The sequence below is a fragment of the Neovison vison genome, chromosome 6, assembly GCF_020171115.1.
Source record: "Neovison vison isolate M4711 chromosome 6, ASM_NN_V1, whole genome shotgun sequence".
Classification (NCBI taxonomy): Eukaryota; Metazoa; Chordata; class Mammalia; order Carnivora; family Mustelidae; genus Neogale; species Neogale vison.
This window is the reverse complement of record NC_058096.1, coordinates 103,861,188-103,881,390: the sequence shown is the minus strand read 5'-3', so window position 1 is coordinate 103,881,390 and position 20,203 is coordinate 103,861,188.

Below are 20,203 nucleotides of genomic sequence, written 5' to 3'. Positions count from 1 at the left end.
AATTCCCCTGGGAGGCCGTCTGGCCCTGGGCTCTTGTTTGTTGGGAGATTTTTGATGACTGCTTCAATCTCCTTACTGGTTTTGCATCTGTTCAGTTTTATATTTCATCCTTGTTTATACTTCTCTAGGAATACACCCATTTTTTCCAGATTATCTGATTTGTTGACATATAGCTGCTCATAATATGTTCTTATAATTGTATATTTGTTTAGCATTGGTTGTGATCTCTCCTCTTTTATTCATGATTTTATTTATTTGGGGATTTTTCTTTTTGATAAGTCTGGCTAGGGATTTATCAATCTTATTAGTTCTAAGAACTAGCTCCTACTTTCGTTGATATGTTCTAATGTTCTTTTGGTTTCTATTTCATTGATTTCAGCTTTGATCTTTATTATTTCTCTTCTCCTGCTGTATTTAAGCTTTATTTGCTATTCTTTCTCTAGCTTCTTTGTATGTGTATGGTTAGGTTGTGATTTGAGACCTTTCTTGTTTCCTGAAAAAGTCTTGTATTGCTATATTATACTTTGCTCTTAGGACTGCCTTTGTTGTAGCTCAAAGATTTTGAACAGTTGTGTTTTCTTTTTTGTTGTTTCCCTGAATTTTTAAAATTCTTTTTTAATTTCCCAGTTGACCCATTTATTCTTTAGGATGATGCTCTTTAGCCTCCCTGTATTTGAGTTCTTTTCTATTGTGACTGAGTTATAGTTTCAAAGAATTATGGTCAGAAAATATTCAGGGAATGATCCCAATTTTTGATACTGGTTGAGACCAGAACTGATCTATTCTGGAGAATGTTCCATGTGTATTAGAGAAGAATGTGTATTCTGTTGCTTTGGGCTTGAATGTTCTGAATATATCTGGAAGTCCAGCTGGTCCAGTGTGTCATTTAAAGCCCTTATTTTCTTGTTGATCTTTTGCTTAGATGATCTGCCCATTTAGGTGAGGGGAGGTGTTAAAGTCCCCTAGTATTATTGTATTATTGTCAATGTGTTTCTTTGATTTTGTTATAATAGGCTTATATATGGCTGTTTCCATGTTAAGGGCATAAATATTTACAATTGTTAGATGTTTTTGTTGGGCTAGACCCTTTAAATATGATACAGTGCCTTTCCTCATCTCTTATTATAGTGTTTGGTTTAAAATCTAATTTGTCTCATCTAAGGATTGCCACCCCCGCTTTCTTTTGATGTCCATTAGCATGGAAAATGGTTTTCTACATCCTCACTTTACACTTGATCTTAGCCAAAAGGCCGAGAAGCGATTACACCCTCACTTTAAATCTGGAGGTGTCTTTGGGTCTTAAATGAGTCTCTTGGAGACAGTATATTGATGGGTCTTGCTTTTTTAATCCAATATGATACTCTGTATCTTTGATTGGGGCATTTAGCCCATTTACACTCAGGCTAACTATAGAAAGTTATGAATTTAGTGCCAATGTATTTCCTATAAGGTGACTGTTACTGTATTTTGTCTCTGTTCTTTTCCGGTCTATATTACTTTTAGGCTCTCTTTGCTTAGAGGAGAGCCTTTCAATATTTCTTGTAGGGCTGATTTGGTTATCACAAATTCTTTTAGTGTTTCTTTGTCCTATAAGCTTTTTATCTCTCCTATTTTCAATGACAGCCTAGCTGGATATAGTATTCTTGGCTGTGTATTTTTCTCATTTAGTGCCTGAATATATCAAGCCAGTCTTTTCTGGATAGGTCTACTGAGAGTAATATTTCTACTGTTGTTGGTTACAGACCTCTTGTCCCAAGCTGCTTTCAGGATTTTCTCTTTGTCTCTGAGATTTGAGAGTTTTACTGATAGATGTTTGGGTGCTGACCCATTTTCACTGATTTTGAAGGGGGTTCTCTGTGCCTCCTGGATTTTGATGTTTATTCCCTTCACCAGATTAGGGAAATTCTCTGCTATAATTTGTGTCAATATACCTTCTGTCCCCTCTCTCTTTCTTTTTCTTCTGGGATCCCAATTATTCTAGTATTGTTTTACTTTATGATATCACTTATCTCTTCAAATCTCCCCTGGTGATCCTGTAGTTGTTTATCTCTCTTTTTCTCAGCTTCTTTATTCTCCGTCATTTTTTATTTTAACTGGTTAGATTTTATTTCTCCAGAAGGGGATCCTCTAGTATCTTCTATGCTTTTTTCAAGCCCAGCTAGTACCTTTATAATCATCATTCTAAATACTAGTTCTGACATCTTACTAATGTCCATATTGATTAGGTTCCATGTCAGTCCATGTTGCCTCATGTTCTTTTTTTTTGGTGGTGAGTTTTTCTGTTTTATCATTTTGTCCAGAGAAGAATAGATGAATGAGAGAACAAAATGCTAAAAGGGTAAAATGACCCCAGAAAAATATACGCTAAACAAATCAGAAGAGATCCGAAACCAGGGGGAAAAAAAAAAAGGCAAAAAGAACATGATCAGGCTGGTGAATAGAACAGAGCCACACACTAGATTTTGGGTGTATTTTGGTCTGTTAAAGAAACTGCCTCCCAAAATTTTAAAGAAGGTAAAACTTAAATATATACACAAAAATTAGGGTAAATACAATGAAGGTATGGAGTATGACTGTAAAAATGAAAATTAAAAAAGATTTAAAAAAGGTAATTGACAAGATAAGAAATTGGTTGAAAAAAGAAAAAAATTTAAAAAAAAAGAGAATGTGATCAGGTGGGAGTCTAAAACAAAGCCATACCCTAGATTTAGGGTATACCTTGGTCTGTTAGAAAAAACTGTATCCCAAAATTTTAAGGAAAGAAAAACTTACATATGTACAAAAAATAAGGTTAAATACAATGAATGATAGAATATGACTGTAAAAATGGAAATTAAAAAAGATTTTTAAAAAGGAATTGATAAGATGTTGGATGAAAAAGGAAAGAGGAAAAAAAAGAAATAGAAAAAGAAATATAAAGAAAATTTAAAAATTTAACTTCGAAAGGTGAAATAATCATGGGAAAAAAGCCATAAATTCTGTGTGCTATATTCCCCTAAAGCTGGAGTTTTGCAGTTCAAATTGATTAGTAAACTTAGCTGTGGCTGGATGTTCTTGCTGATATTCTGAGGGAGGGACATGTTGCACTGACTCTCAGATGTCTTTGCCCCAGGTGGAATTGCACCATCCTTGCTGGAAACAGGCTAAGTAACCTGCTTGGGTTTGCTCTTGATAGCTTTTTTTCCCTGAAAGCTTTCCATGCAGCTTTAGAGGACGAGAATGAAAATGGTGGCCTCCTAATCTCTGGAGCTCTGGGCCCCACTCCTCAGTGCGCCATCAGAGAAAAGCAGTCACTCGTGTCTCCCTAGTCTCTGGCTGTACTCTGTGCTCACCTGGCCTGTGACTGAACTTTTCTATCTCTGGCGCATGACCCCATTTGGAGTCTCCAAACCCAGCAGATTGCCATGATGGGTTCCTGTGCAGCTCCTCCTGGGAGAAGAAGGGGAGTTTCCCCGGATCTGCCACTTATTGTGTCCCTACTTTGTCCCTACTTGAAGACTAATGGCCCTGCTGTGCCGAGAGTCACTGTTTATGGCAACCCTGAGCTGAGAGCCCACTCTCTGGCTCTATTTTTGTAGCTGGCTTCCCTGCTCTGATTCCTGGGACATCTGCCACACTCAGGCACCCACAGTATTTCTCTGAGGATTCCCCCTGCCCCCGTCTTAACCACTGGAGTGATGTCCCTTAACAGAGCAAACTTTTTTCTTTTTTTCAGTGTTCCAAGATTTCATTGTTTATGCACCCAGTACTCCATGTGCTCCATGCAATATGTTCCCTCCTTAATAGCCACAACCAGGTTCACCTATCCCCCCTCCCATTTCCCCTCCAAAATTCTCAGTTTGTTTCCCAGAGTCCACAGCCTCTCATGCTTCATCTCCTCCTCTGATTTTCCCCAGTTCATTCTCCTTTCCTTCTCCTAATGTCCTCCATGTTATTCCTTATGCCCCACAAGTAAGTGCAACCATATGATAATTGACTCTGTCTGGTTGACTTATTTCACTCAGCATAATCTTCTCTAGTTCCGTCCTTGTTGATACAGAAGTTGGGTATTCATCCTTTCTGATGGAGGTGTAATACTCCACTGTATATATGGACCATATCTTTATCCATTTGTCTGTTGAAGGGCATCTCAGCTCTTTCCACAGTTTGGCGATAGTGCCCATTGCTGCTATGAACATTGAGGTACAGATGGCCCTTCTGTTTACTACATTTTTATCTTTGGGGTAAATACCCAGTGGTGTAATTGCAGATCATAGGGTAGTTCTATTTTTAATTTCTTAAGGAATCTCTACACTGTTTTCCAAAATGACTGTACCAACTTGCATTCCCACCAACAGTATAAGAGTGTTCCCTTTCTCCCCATCCTCTCCAACACTTGTTGTTTACTGTCTTGTTAATTTTGGCCATTCTAACTGGTTTAAGGTGGTATCTTAATGTAGTTTTGAGTTGAATCTCCCTGATGGCTAATGATGATGAACATTTTTTCATGTGTCTGTTAGCCCTTTGTATGTCCTTTGGAGAAGTGTCTGTCTATGTCTTCTGCCCATTTTTTGATGTGACTATCTGTTTTGTGTGTGTTGAGTTTGAGGAGTTCTTAATAGATCTTGGATATCAGCCCTTTGTCTGTAGTGTTATTTGTGAATATCTTCTCCCATTCCATGGGTTGCCTCTTTGTTTTATTGACTCGATCCCAGGACTCTAGGATCATGACCTGAACTGAAGGCAATCGCTTAACCAACTGAGCCACCCAGGCACCCTCTCTTTCTTTCTTTATTAGCAGTTATATTCTCCATATACATATAACTGCTGCTTTTGCTGGGTAAAAGCTTTTTATCTTGATGAAGTCCCAAAAGTTCATTTTCGCTTTTGTTTCCTTTGCCTTTGGAGACATGTCTTGAACAAAGTTGCTGTGGCTGATGTCAAAGAGGTTACTGTCTATATTCTCCTCTAGAATTTTGATGGATTCCTGTCTCACATTCAGGTCTTTCATTCATTTCGAGTTAATCTTTGTGTATGGTGTAAGAGAATGTTCAAGTTTCATTCTTCTATACATAGCTATCCAATTTTCCCAACACCATTTATTGAAGAGACTGTCTTTTTTCCACGGGATATTTTTTCCTGCTTTGTTGAAGATTTTTTGACCATAGAGTTGTGGGTCCATATCTGGACTCTCTCCTCAGCAGAGCAGAGAAGAGATCTAATATAATCTCCCAAGGCTCTTGCCACCTTTAAAACTAAGGGGTTGGACACAGTGAACTTTAAGATTTAACCCTTTTATGTTCTCTATTTTATAATAAAAACAATCGAAGTGCTAAAACTTCATGTCTCTCTTTAAGCCACTATGCATCTTTTTCTATGAAATCGGTATGATATTTTTTTCCTATTTCATTGCATTGCTGTTAAGTGTGAGTTCCTACTGTGGATGGTCTCTTTAAATGAATGAATTTCTCTTGTTCTAGTTGGTTGTGGTTAGAAAAGAGACCAGCAGTATTGAATCACAGTATTGTATACCTGTTAACTATACTGGAATTAAAATAAAAATATGTAGATAGATTTGTAGATAGATAGATAGATATATGTCACAGAGAGAATATGGCTGGTTAGTCTCACGTAGTCTCAGTGTGATAGTTCCATGATGTAGTCCCTGCATTCGGCATCCTATTTTTCAAGAGTAGAAATTCAAAGCAGATTTAGCAAACAGGTAGGCACTAACCAAACTAGCTAGAAACTGATTTAGAAACTATATTCATGATATTTGATGGTGAAATATAGATGTCATGTGGACCAGAAGCTTATATTGAATACAATATATTCTCCCATGAGAAGCCAACTACAGTTGGTTTATTTGTAAGCGTGGAATCAGAGCAAAACCAGTCTATTGGGTGATGTTAATGACTAATTCCTTCAAACTGTGTAATCTGGTACATTTATTTCCTCTATATGAGTATTTCCATTAAAGCTATCAGATACTCTGTGCACATAGGCACCCCAATCCCTCTCACCCTCCCTTTCTCCCTCTCTGTCTCTTCTTAAAAGATTTTATTTATTATTTTTGAGAGAGAGAAAGAATGAGAGAAAGAGAGAGAGCATGAGAGGAGAGAGATCAGTGGGAGAAGCAGACTCCCTTTCAAGCAAGGAGCCCGATGTGGGACTTGATCCCAGGACTCTAGGATCATGACCTGAACTGAAGGCAATCGCTTAACCAACTGAGCCACCCAGGCACCCTCTCTTTCTTTCTTTATTAGCAGTTATATTCTCCATATACATATAACTGCTGCTTTTGAAGGAGTTTTCATTTTACTTTCTTAAAATGGAAGCCCAGTATTCAAAACAGATAACTGTAGAACTACCTTTGTTGAAGCAGTAACAGAGAGATAGTGAGAACTCAACCTATTAATACCCTCTACCTGCACCCCAACCATGCGTGTACTAAATGATGTCTGGAGAGATACCTTTAAGGACTATCTCAGCCTTGTTAATGTTACTTCTTCAGGTGGAGTTCAATATCATTGATTATGTTTCAGCTTAAGTTATTATCATATTCTGGTCCTTCTTCTGTACGTCTATACTATGTCATTCTGGAACTGAATATTTCTCAAACTCTCCAGCCACACACTGTTTTATCCTTTGCTTGTAGCCAGTTCGACAAATGGTGATTCTTGTGCATTATGCTTGGTCCTTCTAGGTTTCACTTTCTCAGAAGCTAATCTGGTTTCCAAGTTCAGGAGGGCTCTGTTCTTTGCCCTAATAAATTCACTACGAATCCCTTTATGATATGGTTTCTGCCTATGTATACTACCCTATTTTCAACCCTCTCTATAAATCATTAGGCCCTGACCACATAGATTTTCTTTCTTTTTTCTTTCAACCACATAGATTTTGATATTTTCTAAATACTCCAATTTTCCCCCCACTTTAAAGTTTCTGTACTTGCTATTTTCTGAAATGCTCTTCCCTTACTTTTTAAAATTTTCTTTTTATTTTCAGAATTCAGCTCAAAGATAGCCTGTTTATCACAGCACTCTTTTTTTTTTCATCAAAACAGTTATCATAATTTATTTCCTTATTATCTGTATTTCCCACTAAGATCCATGAATGCAGGGTCTTATCTGTCTTGTTCATGCCTCCAGACTCAATAACTTACTCAGTGCCAGCATATATCAGGTACTAAATAATTATGTTTGAGTGAATCAATGACAATGTACAAATGCGTGTATATAGATATCACATGCAGAGTAAAAGATACGTCACAGTGTGTCATATATGTCTCTATTTTTTTCTTCTCTTAGTTTGCATTTTATTTTTTGTCTTTTACCTTTAGTTAATTGTTAATTTCATTGTGTCTCTAAAAGTGTTTTTTCTGATGTTCTGGTGTTCTGTGCATACAGGACTAATATCTGTATCTTTGTTGTATTAGGCAGGGTTCTCCAGAGAAACAGAACCAGGAGCATGTGTGTATATGTATAGAAAGAGATTTATTTTAAGGAATTGGCTTATGTGATTATGAAGGCTGGCAAGTCCAAAGTCTGCAGTGTGGGGTCATGGGCTGGAAATCCAGGAAGGGCTAATGCTGCAGTTTAAGCCTGAAGACCACCATGTGGGAGACCAAAGAAGAGCCGCAAGTCTGCAGGCTGCTATCTGCTGGCCAAACTTGGCAGGCTGAATTCTTTTTTGCTCAAGAGAGGTCAGTCTCTTGTTCTGTTCAGGCTTTCACCTGACTGGGTGAGGCCCACCCACATAATGGAGACCCTTCTGCTTTCTCAAAATCCATCAATTTAAATGTTAATCTTATCCTAAAATACCCTCACAGAAACATCCAGAATAATGTTTGGCCACATAACCAGGCACCATGGCCCACCCAAGCTGGTGCAAAATCAACCATTGCTGTCATGTTGTACTTCAATGTCTGTCATTTTAAGACAGTGAGGATTATTTGGAGTAATACAATCTCTTGATGGTGAAGCAGCTGGAGACCATATTATATGAAGAATAGCTGAAAGAACTGGGAATGTTTAGAAATTCTCCATTGATCAATATACCAGGTTCTACTCTTGTTCATACTCAGTGTCTTTCTGAGTTGAATTATCACTTCTTACTAATATCAGAATTGTAATATGGATTATAAACATTTCATTGTCTTTGGCTTGAAATTAATTTCAATTAAGGGCCTTTACCAACAGAATTTCTAATTCTGTAATGCTTTTATTTTGCTATTTCTAATATCTAGAACTTAAGGAGATTTTTTATCCACTGCAGTGACTTCTGCAAGATAACTTCCATGTTAGCTGAGTAAAAAATTTTCTACCATTTTGCACGAGTCACTGACTCCAGTTCACTTCCTTTTTTGGTCTATAAAACATCACTCCCAATTGTAGCAGCCCAGGGTTTTGCTGTTAACCATTTCAAACCCATTTCTGTGGCTACATTTGAAACTTTTGCCAATAATAATAAACAAAACCAAACACTGTGATGTTAGGAAAGTTTTCTTGGTTTTGTTTTTGTTGTTATTTTTCTATGACACTTAGACCTTTCATTATCTGGTGATCCAGAATTTATTGTATACATTTTCATTGGTATCATGTTCCCTAGCATGAATATGAGAGCCATAATTCATTCATTCACCTAATATTTATTGAATATCTACTTGTCCAAGCAGTTCTAAGTGCTGGGAATTCAGTGATGAACAAATCATAGAAACATCCCAATTGAAAAAAGGTAACATGAATGGTTATTGTTGATTATCACTAATTCTGTATCTGTGGACTTAGATATGGAAAAAGTGGATTATTTTTATAGCTTTTATCAGTTTCACAGTACAAAAGATCTAAAATCTTTGTTACAATTTGAAGATTTGGAGGAGAATAAAATTCATAATAGTATAGTATAATTTCACTATAACAAATATCATTGCATTGATCATCTCTGTGTAATTAAAATATTTCCAAGCCTTTGTCTTTGGCTTTTACTTCTGGCCAAATTAAGGAAAACTCATTTCCTGAACTATATAACAAAAAAGTCTCTGAGACCCTTGGAATTAGTAGCATAAGAACTGAATCAGTGATATTTTTTACCATCTACTATAAATTTATTTTATAGAATATCTGAATTAACATAATCCCCTTTCCCACTTTTCATGGAGAGAGAGTAGAATTGTGAGCAGGTGTTCTTATGATAGATTGTATTATAAATGATTAAACAAAAATATATTTTTTGCAAAAATACTGAATGGATTGATATCATATTGCTGCTGAAATTCTCTGGGCAATCTCAGTATTTATAAATCTATTTACCTATTCATCTTTTTCAAACATTGACACCTTACCTCTTCTCAGAACTCTGAAACTTTTTGACATGCTTTTCTAGTTAGGCTGAATACACTCTCTCAGTTTTCCTAAAACTATCATAAGTTTTCATTTCAGTTTCTCTTAAGACTTTTGCTAGACCCATATCCACCTAGGGCATGTGACACTTCTTCTCTAGGGCTAGCCTTACTACCTCATATTGCAAGTTTTGGCAGGAACCAGGAACCAGGAACTTAGATATTCCTCACTTGAGCCTCTATTTGCTCTCTTCTAGTGCATAATATTTTATTTTCCCCAAGTCATGCAGTAAGGAGACACCAGCTCCTTAATCTGTCATTGACTGTAGGTTCCTGTGTTATTGAAGTATGAGACTCCTTAGTTTTATTAGAAAGGAGGAGAATTTAATCCTTCCTTTGTTCTCCAGGAATTTGCTTTTCCTTTGTTCTCCAGGAAGTCACATTTACTTCTAATCTTTTCCCTTCGAGTAAGTTCTTTTCTGTCTTATTTTGTGGATGAATCTTCTAGTCCTATTTTCTACATCAGCTATCTGGATTATAGTCATTATAGTAGCAAAAATATTAACTATAAATATAGTTTTTAAATCTATGGAAGTTGGAAATAAGTTGTGACAAAATTATTTATGAATTATTATTTGGTTTTTTTTCTGGCCCAAATGATTAAATGGTGATCCTCTTCTCAATTGAACACCTGCATAGAAGGATACCGATTATTTTAGGGATTGCCAATAATATTACAAATGGAAAAAATCAAAAGCCTTAACTTTTGCTTGTAGCTATGACTGGTACCAAACTAACCCGTTTGTTACAAACAACAACAACAACAAAAACCCTGGACAAAATATATGAAATAACTGTTTTCAGATTATATCTGAGAGTGTCTGAGAGAAGGAAGTCAAGCTGGCTAAGTCCTACAATTGCCCAGTGTTCTGGCTGGAGGCATTTACTAGACAGCAATACAGAGAGGTAGATTCAGAAAGAGCATGGCAGCTTCACTGAGCAGAGGACACAGAAAACAGTTTATGGAGTCTTAAACAGTTGGGTTTTATTGGGCAGAAGGCCAAAGAGGAGTGAGCTAAGCAGGAAAAGAACTCTGGAAATTCACGTAGTTGTCCCTTTGAGTATTTGATTGAATGCTAGGCTGTATGTATATAGGATAAGACCTCACAGGGTCAGAGAAACAGCAACTACAGGGAAACTGTAAGCTGGGCAACAATCAGAGTTTCACAGGTTTAGGGATGTTTGAATTCTGACCAACTAAGGTGGACAGGCCTGTTGACAATCAGAATTAAATAAAGATCCTAAAAAGGCTATACTTTTAGTTTTAGTTCTGAGGGCTGAAACTAGTCATAAAGTCTGTTTTAGAGCCACTCTAACAAAGTTGAAAAGAAGCTTCAATATGATCGAGTTAATTTCCAAGTAAATTAATAGCCTGCCAGAATAATACTCAGCTCCCTTTAATGAAACTTTGTACTCACTCAGCAATAACTTTCACTATGTCCAACATCCAGAAAAAATCACTAGACATGCAAAGAAGCATGAAAATGTGACCCATAGCTAGGTTAAGAAAATCTATCAGTAGCAACAGAAATGACTGAGATGATGGAATTAATAGATAAGGACTTTTAAAGCAGCTATTATAAATATGCACAAAGATTTAGAGTGGAAATGAAGGGAGAGGCAAGGAAAGAGCTTTAGAATTTTTTGTGTAAATTTCTGCCTTGGAATGAATTTTGGAGCAAGCGTAGGAAGAGAGAGGTAATAGATCCCTTCTTCCCATCTTTCTCTGATAGGTTTATTCTCTGTGAATCACCCTTTCTCTCTGGGACTCTGGTAGACTTGCTGAGGTTCACCACACTATAGCAACTGGAGAGTAATTGTATGGCACAGCAAGTGCCTGCTGACAACCCTCGTTTAAGAGGTGTATGAAAAGCAGTGAGTAGTTCTCTGTTTTGACATAAGAGAAAGGTGAGAAATGAGGACTCAGCAGACTCTCAGGAGGTTTACCAGTCTCTCAGCCAGGGTGAGAAGACCCTTCAGAAAGATGGAGAGAGATCAAGAGGATGCTGCCACATCTCAGATTATTGATATAGTGGGGAAACATGATCTTCAAGGATACCAGCTTCAAAAATGAGACCAGTTAAAATCCAAAGTGGATAATCGTCCTTCTACCTGGATGTTATAGTGGCATTATTTAAGTCTCCCAGCCCAACACCAACCAGGGAGGAGAAAGAGGACAAAGGGAAAGCAATCTTAAGTAGTACAGTATCCCCTTGGTCCCCCATCCATGGTTTCACTTTCTGTAGTTTCAGTTACCATGGTCAACTGCAGTCAGGAATCAGATGATCCTTCCTCATGATGAATGGTCAGAAGGTCAATAGTAGCCTAATGCTAAGTCACACTATCTGTATCATTCATCCCATCATGTAGGCATTTAAAGTCTCATAACATCTCAAGAAAGACAAATACAGTACAATAAGGTATTTTGAAAGAGACAGATTACATTGCTCAACATCACTCAGCATCGGAGAAATATAGATCAAAACCACAGTGAGATACCACCTCACACCAGTCAGAATGGCTAAAATTAACAAAGCAGGAAATGACAGATGTTGGTGAGGATGCGGTGGAGAAAGGGGAACCCTCCTACACTGTTGGTGGGAATGCAGGCTGGTGCAGCCACTCTGGAAAACAGCATGGAGGTTCCTCAAAAAGTTGAAAATAGAGCTACTCTGCGACCTGGCAATCGCACTACTGGGTATTTACCCTAAAGATACAAATGTAGTGATCCGAAGGGGCATGTGCACCCGAATGTTTATACCAGCAATGTCCACAATAGCCAAACTATGGAAAGAATCTAGATATGTGTGTGTGTGTGTGTATATATACACACACACACAATGGAATACTATGTAGCCATCAAAAGACATGAAATCTTGCCATTTGCAATGATGTGGATAGAACTAGAGGGTATTATTCTAAACAAAATAAGTCAATCGGAGAAAGGCAATTATCATATAATCTCTCTGATATGAGGAATTTTTTTTTTTAAAGATTTTATTTATCAGAGAGAGCGAGCACAGGCAGACAGAATGGCAGGCAGAGGCAGAGGGAGAAGCAGGCTCCCTGCTGAGCAAGGAGCCCGATGTGGGACTCGATCCCAGGATGCTGGGATCATGACCTGAGCCGAAGGCAGCTGCTTAACCAACTGAGCCACCCAGGCGTCCCTGATATGAGGAATTTGAGAGGCAGGACAGAGGGTTGTGGAGAACAGGAAGGGAAAAAATGAAACAAAATGGGATCAAGAGGGAGACAAACCATAAGAGACTCTTAATCTTGGGAAACAAACTGAGAGTTGCTGGGAGGTGGGGAAGAAGGGATAGGGTGGCTGGGTGATGGACATTGGGGAGGGTATATACTATGGTGAGTGCTGTGAAATGTGTAAGCCTGATGATTCACAGACTTGTACCCCTGGGGCAAATAATACATTATATGTTCATGAAAAAAAGAGACAGATCACATTAATAAAACTTTTATAATAATGTATTATTAAATTATTCTATTTTATTATCAGTTATTATTGTTACTCTCTTACTCTGCCTAATTTATACATTAAACTTAATCATATATATATGTATATATAAACATAGTATATATAGTGTTCAGTACTATCTACAATTTGAGGCATCCACTGGGGGTCTTGGATGTGTCCCTGCAGATGAGGGGAACTACTGTATTGAGGTTTTCATTTTGGTATGTCTCAGTTTGGTTCTTGTTAAACAGGCTAAAAGAAAATGATTTCCTGCTCCCCAATTGCTTTCCTAAGCATCTAGTTTTAGATTCATTACTAGTTAATTTTAGAGATGTGCTCATTCTGTAGAGGAATAAACATGAAGCCAGCCTACCAACCTATGAGAAGCTAATGAACCTTGTGTAGGTAAGCGATTTAAAAACAAATATGTAGGTATATTATTGAGAGGAAAGGTAAAAAAGTACAGTAGACAGCTAAAAATAGTCTTCTGTATCACTTTAGAGATGCGGTGATTAAGTACTTGCTTTCTTCGCTTTATTTTATCAGCAAATACACAGCTGCAATAAAAAAAAAAAAAAACCCTCCACTTAGTCAATGTGATCTGAGCACTGAATCCTGTATCTACCTGACTAAAGCTTTTTTTCCCCATAACAGAAAGATGTAAGGGGGGTATAGCTCTAGGCTCAGCCTTAATGGTCCCTTGCCACTTGTGTGATAAAATTCACTATGGTCTGCAAGTTTATTTAGTGTCTCTGGTTAAAATATAATAGTTCTACTCATTATCTTATTCTACTGTAATTTCTGTGGGACATAGCTTTTCATTTCTTCAAGATTGATTTTAAAATACTATCTGGATTTAGGTCACTTGAACTTTGATTCTCAGTTTCTAAATAATCTGAGCCTTTCCACCTTTAAATTTCTGTGACAGTGTGATAATTTGGGTTTCAAAACCGTTTATGTTAGGGAAAAAAACCCCTGATACTTTTTCAGAGAAAGATACCCCAAAGTGTAATTTTATCACTATTAACATCAAATTGACTTATTAATTCATCCTTGTGTACCAATAGTTTGGGAGGAAAATTGAACTAACAACTGAAACAGAAATGGCTCCTTTTTTTCAGGAATTAACAACCTAAAAAGAACATGCACAGTGCTTATAGATATAGAAAGTTAATATAAATGTTCAGTAGCACAACAAACAAATCAAATTATTGTATGATAGGGAGTTTTATATGCATACTTATATAGGTATTAACATATGTATATGCATATATAAATGTATCATGGCATCATTGGCATAAAATGTGGAAATGAGAAGAAAGGTGGAAATTGTTAACCACATTTTTCTAATGCTACTTTATCAGCCCAAACTAATGGGTTCATATATTCCTGAATGTCATGATAATTGAGAGCTGAGAAGCAAATTGGATTGCCACATAGGCCTTAGTGGTTATTTATTATATTTTAGCTGCCTAGTATCCATTTTTCTTAATTCTGGTAACCGTATCCACTCTTCCCCCATTCTCTGTCCTTGGGCTTTGGGTGTCTTATACTGTTGAGTCTAAAGATAGACATATGACTTAGGTCAGTCATCATGTTTTGTTCTTCTAATAAATTTGATTGGCTTAGGAATGGATAGTGACTTGGCCTGTGAGGGCCAAATCCAGGAATTCTGATTAAATTAAGAACTTTGTGTTTTTTACTTTATTATTATTCTTTTACTATTTTTTCTAGACTTCAATCTTAAACTGCTGTCAGATATTTTGCCACCACATGGAGACTGAATAAAGTCTACATGGAAGAGAGCAGAACTGAGAGATGGAAAGATACTGAGCCTCACTCGCATCCTTTGAGATGTTAGAAGAAGCTGGGCCTAAAGATAGAGCTACACCTACAGTTTTCAGATACATAAGTCAGATACATAAGTTACCTTCTTTACTTAGACAGGCTTAAGTTAGATTTTCTGTTACCTGCAGCAAAAGAGTACTACATTGGGTATTTTCCATTTGTCCTTCAGATTCACCATGTACTCTTTGCTGTCTGTGCCCTAAGGTACTGACCTAGCTGAACTATATTAAAGAGTTTTTTTGCCCTCTGGCTTCTAGTTATGTTCAGCCAATGGAAATCTCCCTGTAGTATAAATCCAGGGCATTTATTCTGTGGGAGTCTCCCTGTTAGATCATAGGTTGGCTGATCTGGTCCCTCTTACAAATGCTATAGATCTTCTCTAGTGCCCCTCTCTTTCCAGGTTTGAGCAGCTGTTCTCTCCCTTCACACCATCAGAGGCAGGGTAGTAATACCTCCTCACAATTGCTACCCATGTGGTAAAGCATTATTCCTAATTGATTTCCCATAACACTTCCCATGCTCTTCTAGTCTACTAAGTTTTCCTCAATTATCTAGTTTGAGTGACCCATCTCTTCCTGGTAGGACCTGAGTGATATTTATCTTCGTTTTCAAAATAAGTGGAAAATGATCCCAGAGTCCTGGGATCGAGCCCCTCATCAGGATCTCTGCTCAGTGGGAAGCCTGCTTCTCCCTCTCCCTCTGTGCCCAGCTTGTGTCTCTCTCCCTGCCAAATAAATAAATTAAAAAATTTTTTTAAAAATAAGTGGGTAATGTACTAGTTTTAAAAGTCATTATCGGTTCTTCCATTTGAATATTTATTTCTTCATAGTGAATGCTTAATTGAGTATCAAGAGTTCAAATTTTTTCAATACACAGAATTTTAGTTAAGTCTTTAGTGAAGAGAAGTTATGTATGTTGTATTTATATTATTAGCTGGGACTTATTTTTAGATTTTGGGTTCCTTTCCAGTCTGTTACTCCAGAAACTACCTTTTAATGCAACCATGGTGGAATCCTTCTTCCTTATCTGTGGTAGCTGTGTGTAAGCATCACGGTGCTCTCACAAATGTACATTTTGAGCTCTCCAGGTTCTAGAAAGAGGATTACTTGAATTTCTGTGAATAAATGAATAAAGAAATAGCCTAGAAATGCACACCAAATTAAATGGCAGCAATTTATATGCAAGTAAAACTTCATTTACAGGGCACCTGGGTGGCTCAGTGGGTTAAGCCGCTGCCTTCGGCTCAGGTCATGATCTCAGGGTCCTAGGATAGAGTCCCGCATTGGGCTCTCTGCTCGGCAGGGGGCCTGCTTCCCTCTCTCTCTCTCTCTCTCTGCTTGCCTCTCCATCTACTTGTGATCTCTCTCTGTCAAATAAATAAATAAAATCTTTAAAAAAAAAAACTTCATTTGCACTCAGTGAATTTATATCCTGTGATTAGTTGATCAAAAATTTCTCCTAGGAAACTTGACAATATTAACAACATTGCACATATATGTTAAAAACATTCCATATACCTTGGAAGGACACAACTACAATAGCTAATTTCAAATTTATTCATTGAAGTAATTTCTGATGAACTTAATGAAGTATCATGTAATTAGTCTGTATATAAGATTATTTTAACATTCTCAAATTTTTACCATAGTTAGCCTTCTCTTTAGTTAATCTGAATGATGAGCACTGATAAACATTTTTAGTGATACATTATCTAAAAAAATGAACTAGCTGAACATATATAAAAGATTAACAATAGGTGGTTATTCAATATTAGCCTGAAGGTATAGACTATATTGAGTAGTTTAGATGAACCAGAATATTATTTATACTTTATGTTGAGAGCACTTTACTAAATTAATCAAGGTACTTTCTCACCTCATCTGGTTTTCTTGGCTCTTCACTTAAAGCATGACTTTCACATTTGGACAGCAGTTTGAGCTAATAATAGGAATATGATTTTTTAAAATCATATCATCTATTGATGGTGATAATGCAACAAAATATTTGAAATTGCTGTTGACCTAAGAAAAATATATGTAAGCTATAACATTGCTATGCATGTAGCACACTTCCTCTCAATCTCTTTCAACAGTCTTCAGAGAAATTGATTAGATTTAAGAAAATACATATTATAGTGATAAGTTACACAAGTGTTCAGTAATAGAAATTAGTGCTTTGGTGTGCTAGGTAACTTTATTGATTAAAAAGTATAGTAAAGTATGGTTCCTGATCTTATGAAGAACATAATGTAATCTAAGAAAAGTGAGCTATCAACAGGGGGCAACATTAGAAGCCATGGCATTTCAGAGGACAGGATCACTAAAGATGGTTAGATGAAGAAAGAGGCAGTGCATGTGGAATGCCAGCCATGGTTATCTGTAATATGGGCTTTAGTCCTGCCTACATCACGTGCTAGGTGAGTGACCTCCGCTAGAAGTTTTGAGAGAAGGATCTCAATATAAGAATGATTAGTTGACAGCCCCACAAAATCATTGGGAAGATCTGTGTCATACCCTTAACTTCCCCCCACTAAATTATCTTTGTTTCCCCTTCAGTTTTCTCTGATGTTTTCTATAATTCCATATTTAGCCATCTTTTAAATTCTATAATCTCTCCCAAAGAAACTTCCTGGATGTACCAAAGGTCCCCTAAAACTCCACATCTGAATTGATAATTAGACTTATTAGACAGAATGTGTTTAAGATGATAGCAGAGTTTTCCCAGTTGTAGTTTTCACACCTATAACTTACTTAGCCGAAATATGTGGTCATATTTTCTTTTTCAAAAAAGTAACACCCCAGCATCAGCTTGTAGGAAAAATTAGAGGGAGAAGGAATGGAGAGTCTAGGCAAAAGATTTTAAGAATCTGTGCTCAGACAGTGGTAGTGAGAATAGATCATAGGGCCAGGTTAAAGAGGTATTTAGGAGAATAGGCAGATCTCCACATCACCCACCCCATGTTTTGGAACATAGGAGTATTGGGAAAATCTAATTTTTGGAAGTTTGCTAGGATTCCTTGTGAAACTGTTTTGCCTTGTGCTTTTTGTGGGCTAGTGTCTTGATAAACTATTTGTATTTGTTCAATGGAATTTAATTTGTTTGACATTCTGTTTCTACAAGGGTCAATTGTTGGAACGTATATTTCATCTAGGTTTCATAGTTTATGTGCACAGAGTTGTGCCATGCAATGTCTTATGATTTTAATAGATATTCTTTTTTTTTAACAGTTATTTACTTATTTCTTATTTTGCATATTTTTGCTTCTGTTTTGCTTGATTAATTAGTGGATTCTGGATTTTGCTGATTCTTTCCAGAAACCAGCATGTTTATGTATTTATAATACTTTTTTTGTTTAAAACTTGTCATTTTTTCCATTATTTTATATATTTCCTTCTTTCTGTGTTCTGTTTCTTTTTAACTGCTCTAAAGTTTATATTACTCTTGAAGAAACGACATTGTTGTGATACTAAATAAATACTATTAAAGAACAAGGAATGTCTATTAATTCAAGTAGATATTTATATTAATTCTTTCATTTTTTGTGTATGTATAACCATATATGGCTATGATTTTTCTTACTGGTCTTTACTTTAACTGCTTTAAAAAAAAAAGATTCTATTTGTTTATTTGATAGACAGAGATCACAAGTAGGCAGAGGGGCAGGCAGAGAGAGAGAGGGGGAAGCAGGCTTCCTGCTGAGCGAAGAGCCCAGTGTGGGGCTTGATCTTAGACTGAAGGCAGAGGTCTCAACCCACTGAGCCATCCAGGCGCCCCTGCTTTAACTGATTTAACTTTGATTCTGATACATAATGTCTTCATATCCATTATTTTTCTAATATTTCTGAAATTTCAGTTCTCCTTTGACTCACATTTAATAGATAACATGAGATAGAAAGGCCTAATTATGTTTTGATTTTGTTATTAATATCTATACTTTTAATATGAGAGAATTATCTTGTATCATTTCTACTTTATGAAGCTCATTGAGATTTTCTTTGGACCATAATACATGGAAGCTTATCTGGTCTTGAAAAGAAGATGTATTTTCTATTTTGGGGATGCAAAATCTGATATATATTCATATAATTTACTTTATTGGTTATGTTGTTCAGGGCCTCTGTATCTTTATTTTATTTTGTCCACTTGATCTGTCTTGGACTGAGAATGTATATTAACCTTGTGTATTATTGTGTGTTTCTGGTTATTTCTCCTTGCATTTTTTATAGTATTTGCTTTATAAAGTGATTAAAATGAAATTTGATACATGAATATTCAAAGCTCTTATATACCCATGGTCTTTTGCATAATGACTTGTCATTTATTGTCTTCTTTAATGCTTAAGGTACTGAGTTCTAGGCTGTAAGATATTAAGATCAGAACTCCTCCTTTTTTGTTTGTTGTTTGCATTCTTTTGGAGTACTTTTGCACATCTGTTTATATTTAAACTTTCAGATTATTTTGTTCGAAGGGTTTTCCTAATATACAGTATAGAGTTGGGGTTTGCTCTATAAGCTGAAATAACTTTTTCTTTTAATATGTTAGTGAAGTCCATTTGAATTTGTTAATGTCATTGGTAAATTTTGGACTCTGTCATCCACATTTGTCATGTTTTCTTTGTCCTTTTTTATATTGCTTTGATATTTAAGAAGGTTTATATTCTTTGTTCTTGTGGTTACCTTTACACTAATTGTAATAATTTTTTTAATATAATGCCCTTAGTACTAGTGTTCTTTTCTTAGGCTTCTCTTTAGCTCCTGAGTTTCAGATGATATCCTTTCTCCTCAGATGATATCCTATCTCATTTATTGCCCCTATTGGTATATGGACACCTTATAGTTTTGTCTTAATTTTTTATGTGATTTTGTCAGTTCATTATTTTCTTTGTCAGCTCATTATTTTCTTTCTTTCTTTCTTATTTTTGATGTAATTTTGTCAGTCTTTTCTTCCTTCCTTCCTCCCTTCCCTTCCCTCCTCCCTCCCTCCTTTTCTACCTTCCTTCCTTCCTTCAGATTTATTTATTTGAGAGAGAGAACACAAGTGTGAGGGGCAAGGAGAGAGAGAAAATCTTAAGCAGATTCTTCTGTGCAGATTCTTTCTGCCTTCCTTTTATAATTTCTGAAAACTTTGATTTCTTTAATTTTTGGATGAGAATATTTGAGGAATAGGGAAGTTTTATGATGAGTTTAGGAATATTACTAATTAATGAAAGAATAGAGATTATGACCCAGGTCTTTTGACTTCCAACATATGACCTTCCTGCGCTATACTAAATTCCAAAGGACAGTGTTCCAATGAATAATAGAAGCAAAGCTACTGAGAAACTGGATATATAAATGGACAATGGCCAGACCATATATATGAATAGAATTTTGATCCATAATTTGCAGCAACCTATGTAGGAAACTAACCCATTATCTACAATAAACACCCAAGAAAGACAGCTTGCTATAAATCAGACTTACAGTAAGTCAGATTGCTGTCTCTGGTAACAATCAAGAAAACCA